Source organism: Branchiostoma lanceolatum, chromosome 9, assembly GCF_035083965.1.
Source record: "Branchiostoma lanceolatum isolate klBraLanc5 chromosome 9, klBraLanc5.hap2, whole genome shotgun sequence".
In the NCBI taxonomy this organism is placed as follows: Eukaryota; Metazoa; Chordata; class Leptocardii; order Amphioxiformes; family Branchiostomatidae; genus Branchiostoma; species Branchiostoma lanceolatum.
Window position 1 is genome coordinate 16,545,151 of NC_089730.1, and position 6,687 is coordinate 16,551,837.

General features: G+C 39.6%; 1 long non-coding RNA gene across 1 annotated transcript in view; it reads left to right on the top strand.

Annotated features, from left to right (window-relative positions):
- LOC136442497 (uncharacterized) overlaps window positions 1-6,175 on the top strand; it is a 32,868-nt gene extending 26,693 nt beyond the window's left edge. The window contains exon 3 of the long non-coding RNA XR_010757014.1: window positions 6,120-6,175. This is a non-coding gene — a long non-coding RNA (uncharacterized lncRNA). The remainder of the gene's footprint in view (window positions 1-6,119) is intronic.
- The last annotated feature ends 512 nt before the right edge of the window (window positions 6,176-6,687 follow it).

Sequence of the window (6,687 nt, forward strand, 5' to 3'; positions counted from 1 at the left end):
ATAAAATCTGGTCTATGTGGACAGGTGGTCACTACAGACAGGATTCTTAATGCTTATGTCAATGGGAAAAGTTATCAAAGGGACCAACAAAAAGTGGTCACATTATAATTGGCCAGGTTGTTTTTAGGTAGAGGTGGTCACTTGTATAGGTTTGACAGAAATGATCTTGGTGTGCATGCTTGTTGGAAGCAATAGATTCAAACACAATACATATGAAATTTACAAAAGATACAGTCCAACCTGTACGAGTGACCACCTCTTCATATTAAGGGCCATTTTGCCAATGTGACCACTTTTTGTGGTATCTTAAAATATTTTTTCCATTGACACAAGCATTAAAATCCTGTCTGTAGTGTCCACATAGACCAGATTTCATCGGTCTCCTGAGTTTTCTTCTTGGACAATGTTGACTGTATATATATTATATTCAGAGCAAGTCCTTCCCTTAGCTGGGGTTCTTTGGAAGTCCGTATTTATCTCAGATCTATTGTGTTTGTCTGAGACTTGGTCATTTGCCATGTCGCCATACAAAAAAGCATACCAGACAGTCTTTAATGCATTCTAGTCCATCAGTAGCTACAAAGATAACTGAAACCTTAAATCACGGTACTCCTAGTCCTAAAATATGTTACCCAAGAACTTTTCGAATTGTTTTTAGGAATACGTAGTTGACTCTATTCTTTTTTCTTCTTAGATGGGGACACTAAAAAAAGAATGGTTCTAAAGACATCTTGCAGACATTGCTAAAGGTTAGAACATCCACTATACTGATTAGCTGTAAAAGAGTGTTTTGGGTGGAAGAACTTTCCAACAAGAGTTGTCTTAAAAGTTGACAAAAGTCAAACTGTGTGGACCAATTTCAAATTCTACACCAGACCCCTGTAGTTATTGGGTCACCCCTTTAACATTGTCATTTGAGCTTGACAGCGATATTTCACAGGTTCTCTTCCAACACAGGCCTGCTATTCCATATGCTGGCTCACGAGTTACTGTAAACGTACTAGACTGCTTGGGGTTGAAGAACTTTTGAACAAGAATTGTCTAAGATGACAAAAGTCAAACTGTGTGGACCAATTTCAAATTCTACACCAGACCCCTGTAGTTATTGGGTCACCCCTTTAACATTGTCAGTTAAGCTTGACAGGGACATTTCACATGTTCTCTTGCAACACCCAGGCATGCTATTCCATATGCTAGCTCACGAGTAAACCTCCAGGCTCCGGTTACAAGTCGGTGGCCCCTGAATACAAATGAACTCACACTGTGTGGCTCGCACGGCTAGACGAGCCTGGCTTCCTACTGAGGTGTTGTAACGTCAGGGACAGGTCAACCCTAAGGTCGCATCAGTGTTTTCACTGAACGTCCGGAGCCATCTGTTTGCAAGGCCCGAACTTGGCCCCAGGAACCGCATGGGTCGGGCAGAATGGATGGTCTGTGAAATCCGAACTTGACCATGAGTGTGTTTGGTGGTGGTGGCAGTGAGTGGCTGACATGCTGTAATTATGTTGTTTTATGTTCTCTTGGGATGACCCTGGCTTTGAACTTTGTGATAATCTCAGCTTTACTCTGTCTGAAGGACTTAACCTTCTCCCTGCTGCCTAAAGCTGTAACCAATTGAGAATGGGGTGCCAAACGGCTACATCAGCGTGCTAAAGGTTAAGAATTTGCATCATCTTTTTCCTAGCCCTCCCTCTTTTTTGCTGCGGTCTGACATCTTTCTGTGCCATACATGTCCCAGCCAGCTCCTCCTAGACAACTCAGCACACTGGAGACAAAAAGTCTTACTTCTGTGCAACATTCTGATAAGGTGACAAAACTCAAAAGTGCAATCTTGGCAGGGGCCAGTAGAGGAAAGCAGACTGAAGACTTCTTTATCTTTTAATCTTGTTAACTCTCAGAATGGAGAAGTTGTGTGTAAGTTATTACCTCATACAGGGGGTTTCATCTGTTCCAAGAAAAGTTTCTAGCAAAGCAGAATTCAAGCAAAATCTTGGTTTGGAGGACAGTGTATTGACTTTCATAGGCTAGTCCATGCCAATATTTTGTACATTTCCCTTTGCTTACATTTGTGTGATCGGCAAACTTTCCTCTCTTGAAAATTGTGTTACAAAAACAGTACCTGGGTAACTGTAAAAGTTCTTTCCCTTTTGAAAGAAAAAAGTACTGTAAATGCAGAAATGTTTGCGGCCGTTTTAATGTTCGCGTTTTTTGTGGCGACTGTTTCACAGCAAATTTAAAACCACCGCAAACATTTCTGTCCAATACTGTAGCAGTATGTGACTATAGTGCTGCCGCAAACTTAAAACTGCCGCGAACACTACATTTTCGCCTTAGCACGAACTAAACACCATGTGAACTTAAATGCATTTACAGTATCATTCTTATTCTACAGGGTGCATGGTAGTCTGTGGCACTTTTTATACGAGTTCTATTCTGTCATACGAGTAGCTAATCAGAAGCGATAAATATTTCATAACCTGCCATATCATAGCAATGATTTAAAATCTCATCAGTTATTCCACCCCACCACAACCTCTCCCATGACACCTATAAACAGGATATTAGAAGCCACAGCCTGGACAAAAATCATATTAATAAACAGTTACCCAGGATTGATCCGGCTCTGGGTCAACCATACGCCATCGGGTTGAATTAAGATCGGCCCTAATAAAATTCTGAGTAGAGTTTGTGCGTAAATGCTGAATATGTATTTGGAGTATCTTCACTGTGATTTTATAGCTTTACCATATGCTATCATAATACCCACGGCTGTCATGTCTTTCTTTTATCGTAGCCATAAAAGTTATGTTATAGTTTGTTACATAATTAGATGTAGAGTCACAAGATGAGTTGCGTCTATGGGGAAACTTTTAGGGTCAGACAAAAAGTGGTCATCTTGGCGAGATGGTCGGTCTGCTCTCCAAGCAGAGTTTCGGCTCTGACTGTTTTTTGAAGTGTTTTTAGTTGTTTTTTGCCGAGCTTTTTATTTTCTTCCCGTCTTCTTTGCCAAGTGGTTTTTGTGACGTTGGGTTGGCGTAACGGTCAGGATGTTTGAATCCAGAGGTCCTGGGTTCGAATCCGCTGACATGCCACCCATGTTGTGTCCTTTGGATAGGCACTTTACACGACTTTCCTCACTCTACCCAGGTGTAAAAATGGGTACCTGACTTCGGTTGGGGAGGTAAAAGGAGACGGATTGAGGAGAGGGTTGGGCTCCACCTTCCAATACCGTGCCCTAGACACACAACTTGGATAACAACCCTCTGCCCCTGCGGCCTCAAAAAGGCTGTGGGACTACCTTTACCATTCCCCTAATTTTTTACGGTTTTCTGATTTGCTACGAGGTGCTTTTTGCTAATTGCTTGCACAGCTAAAAAAAAGAAACTGTGCATAACAGAGAAAAAATGACAGGCTCGGTCCGAAATGGAGTCTAGTAGTGCAGAATATTTATTTTTGATGAGGATACGGTTGGCCAAATTTTAATCCCAACCTATCCAGTTTAGATTTTCCCCGTCCACACGGATGATCGATAGTTTCTGGGGACCTCCCTGCATGAATGATTAGAAACAAAGTTCTCCTGAGATTGTTAGCATGGTAGGTCCTGCTGTTTCCATCAAGGTAGGACATAAATGTTACCGTTTATTAGTCAGAACAGATTGATGTGTTCCAATCTTCAATCAGTAGTTACTGCTGTAAGAGGTCATCCAGGCAGAGGTCCGGCTCTGTATCAAAATGTGTTAATGTGTGATTTCTGGTACATCAGATATGATCATTCACAACTCAAGGATGCCTATTAGAAGTATTCATACAAATCCTACGGAATTCATACAAGTTTTACAATTAGTAAGGATTGTATGTATTCCGTAAAATTTGTATGTTTCTTAGTAGTGGATTGTATGAATCCCACAAAATTGGTATGAATCCCATAAAATTCATATTAGTATTGAATTGTATGAATAAAACTTGTCTGAATTCTGTAGAATTTGTATGAATACTTGGGCACCCCTAGCCTGTTACTGGGGAACTTTTTTTTTTGATGTACCAAAATGTATTTAGCAGACAATTTTGCCAATCCAGTGTGATTTTGTGACATGAAAGCTTTTTGCCGGTAATGAAAATTTACTTCTACTATGCAGAATACGACCATAATGAACTCTAATAATTCAAAAATGCCTAGTATTAAGAATTTATATGATGTCTGCTTCTGTATGCCAATTTTACATCAGTAAATTTGTTGGGAGTAGAAAGTATGACGGAAGATGTCACTGGATTAAGACCTGTATCTGTGTTTAATTTTCCAGAGAAGCCGCAGTATTCTCTGTAGCTTTGAAAAGATGGCCATCTAGGGAAATCAGGGGGAAGGTTCTCTTTTATCTGCTTCTGTTGTACGTTATGCAGAAATTAGCTGAGGCCTGGCAAGTGGGTGTGGGTGGGTGGAGGAGATAATTTCTAGATTCTTTGCCTTTTTTTTACCAACCCCATTTGAATGTCTCGGCTATATCGGAGGCTTTCAGTTTTTGGGTTACATCGTACACTGATATTTTATGGCATATACCTGGGATGTGATAATGTTCGATACAGGTGTTCTGGGTCGGATGATATTTTGGGTTATCACATTGGGCTTCTACTTGTATCATACAGACTTCCATCAAATGATTTGTGCACTGCTGTCAAGAATTCAAATATCGAATTCGGACGTTGGAATTGATGTTGCTAATTTTTTTGTTTGAGGACACCAAGTTTTCTCAACTTCAGGAGCATTTCGCACTGAAATATGTGTTTTTTTCGGGTGGTTAAGACATAACGGTGTATTCTACATCACCCTCAGTGCCATCTATATTTGGTTTGCAAGTCTGATAATGTAAAACTCCACACTCATATAGCTAGTATAGGTCTATTTCCAATGTGTCAGTGCTTGAGTAATTTTACAGTTTAAGTATATTACCACCTGGCCCATGCACAGATTGCGTTATCTCTAATTTTCAGGGCTACATTAGCACCACGTTGAATTCAGTGACTCCAATCAAATAGTCCTCTGTCAGAGGCAAATTTCACGCCATGTTACCCCGGGAGTGACATGAGACGATATTTATTGGAGGTTGTTAAAGTGACAAATGGCAACATCGTTTCACATAATACAGATTAGTTCAGCTTTTAGGGGAGGGTCTTTTATTGTTGTGGTCACATAGTGAAGAGTGGGGCTCAGGTGAAGGGTACGTCACAACGTTGTATTGTTTCTACCTCATGTTTGATAAAGTATGGTCTTTTTCTGTTTATGGTGGTTGCTGTAATAGTAAGGGTATACAATCAGTACAAATTTTGGGAGCTTTAAATTATTGTTATGGTGATATAAGGACTGGAGGAGGGCTGACAGGTGAAGGGAGTGTACATCACAACATTTGTATTGTTTCTACTTTATTTGTTAAAAAATGATTTTGCTGTTAACTTTTGATGGGTGCTATAACAGTGAGGGTAAACAATTAGTATACATATTGTGGTCACATCAGGAATATATATGTTGGAGGGATCAGGTGAAGAATGTACCATGTATTGTTTCTATTATACATGTACATGTAACTCATATTTTTAATGGTCTTTTTTCTGTTTGCCGTTTCACCCTTTACCATTGCTGCAACATATTCTATGCTGTGTGCTTATTCATTTTGTAATATTCGTGTTATTGTCTTTCTATACAATACATACTTGTTATTATATACATGTATGTGTATGTGTGTGTGCGCTTGATATGATGAACAGAGTGTGGAGGGATTATATTGTTTGGTAAATGTACATTGTACCCGTGGTATTTTGCGTAGCTGTTTACACTAAAGTCTGTACTTTTGTCTGCTGATTTTGATCTGGAAACTAAGTCCTCTCTTCATGCTGATCAGTAGTTGCCATGCTATGTAATCATTGAATCTGTCTTGTTATCAATGGTAAATTTTACAGTCTGATTTGACCATAGTTTTTGCAATCATTCCATTCTCTATGGATGGATTGATTGATTGTGATTGGAAGTAAGTTCAGCACCAAGGCCAGTGCTGAAAAATCAGTTCTCCTCAATCCATACATTCTTTGGAATGTGTCTTTAATTTGCCTGTCTTCTTGTTTTTCTACAGGATCCTTTTTTTGAAGTGCTGACAGAAGAATACTGAAGAGAGAAGACTTCACAAGGTTTGTTTCCTATTTATCCGGTATTTTCATTATGTCGCAAAGTATCCTTTTTTAATATAATGGCTGTTTCAGAAACAATTTGAAAATTCTTTATCATAACGTACATTTTGTTTGATACAAGGATGTTTTAGATTTCAGCATAAGTAAATAAAAAATATTGGAACAAAAATAAGCCAATTTCTGAGTATTTAGATGCTGTTAGGTAAACATTTGAAGTCCTGGACAAGTATGAAATCCAAACAGACAGACAGGCCATGGGAAACACAGAAAACTGGGTCTGGGAAAGACAAAACCTGACCCAGGAGTGAATGGGTACACCAGTAACAAATGTCAAGTGTACAGGACCTGGGTAACCTGGGATTTATGGGTCAGGGCACGGAGCATCTGGTGTGGTGTGGGAAGCTATAATTAGCCACCTCAGTTCATTACCCTTTGACCTTTGGGTCAGTCCATCACTGATGTACACACTAGGATATGATTGTCACCACTGTCTGACTCTGAGGGTCTGGATGG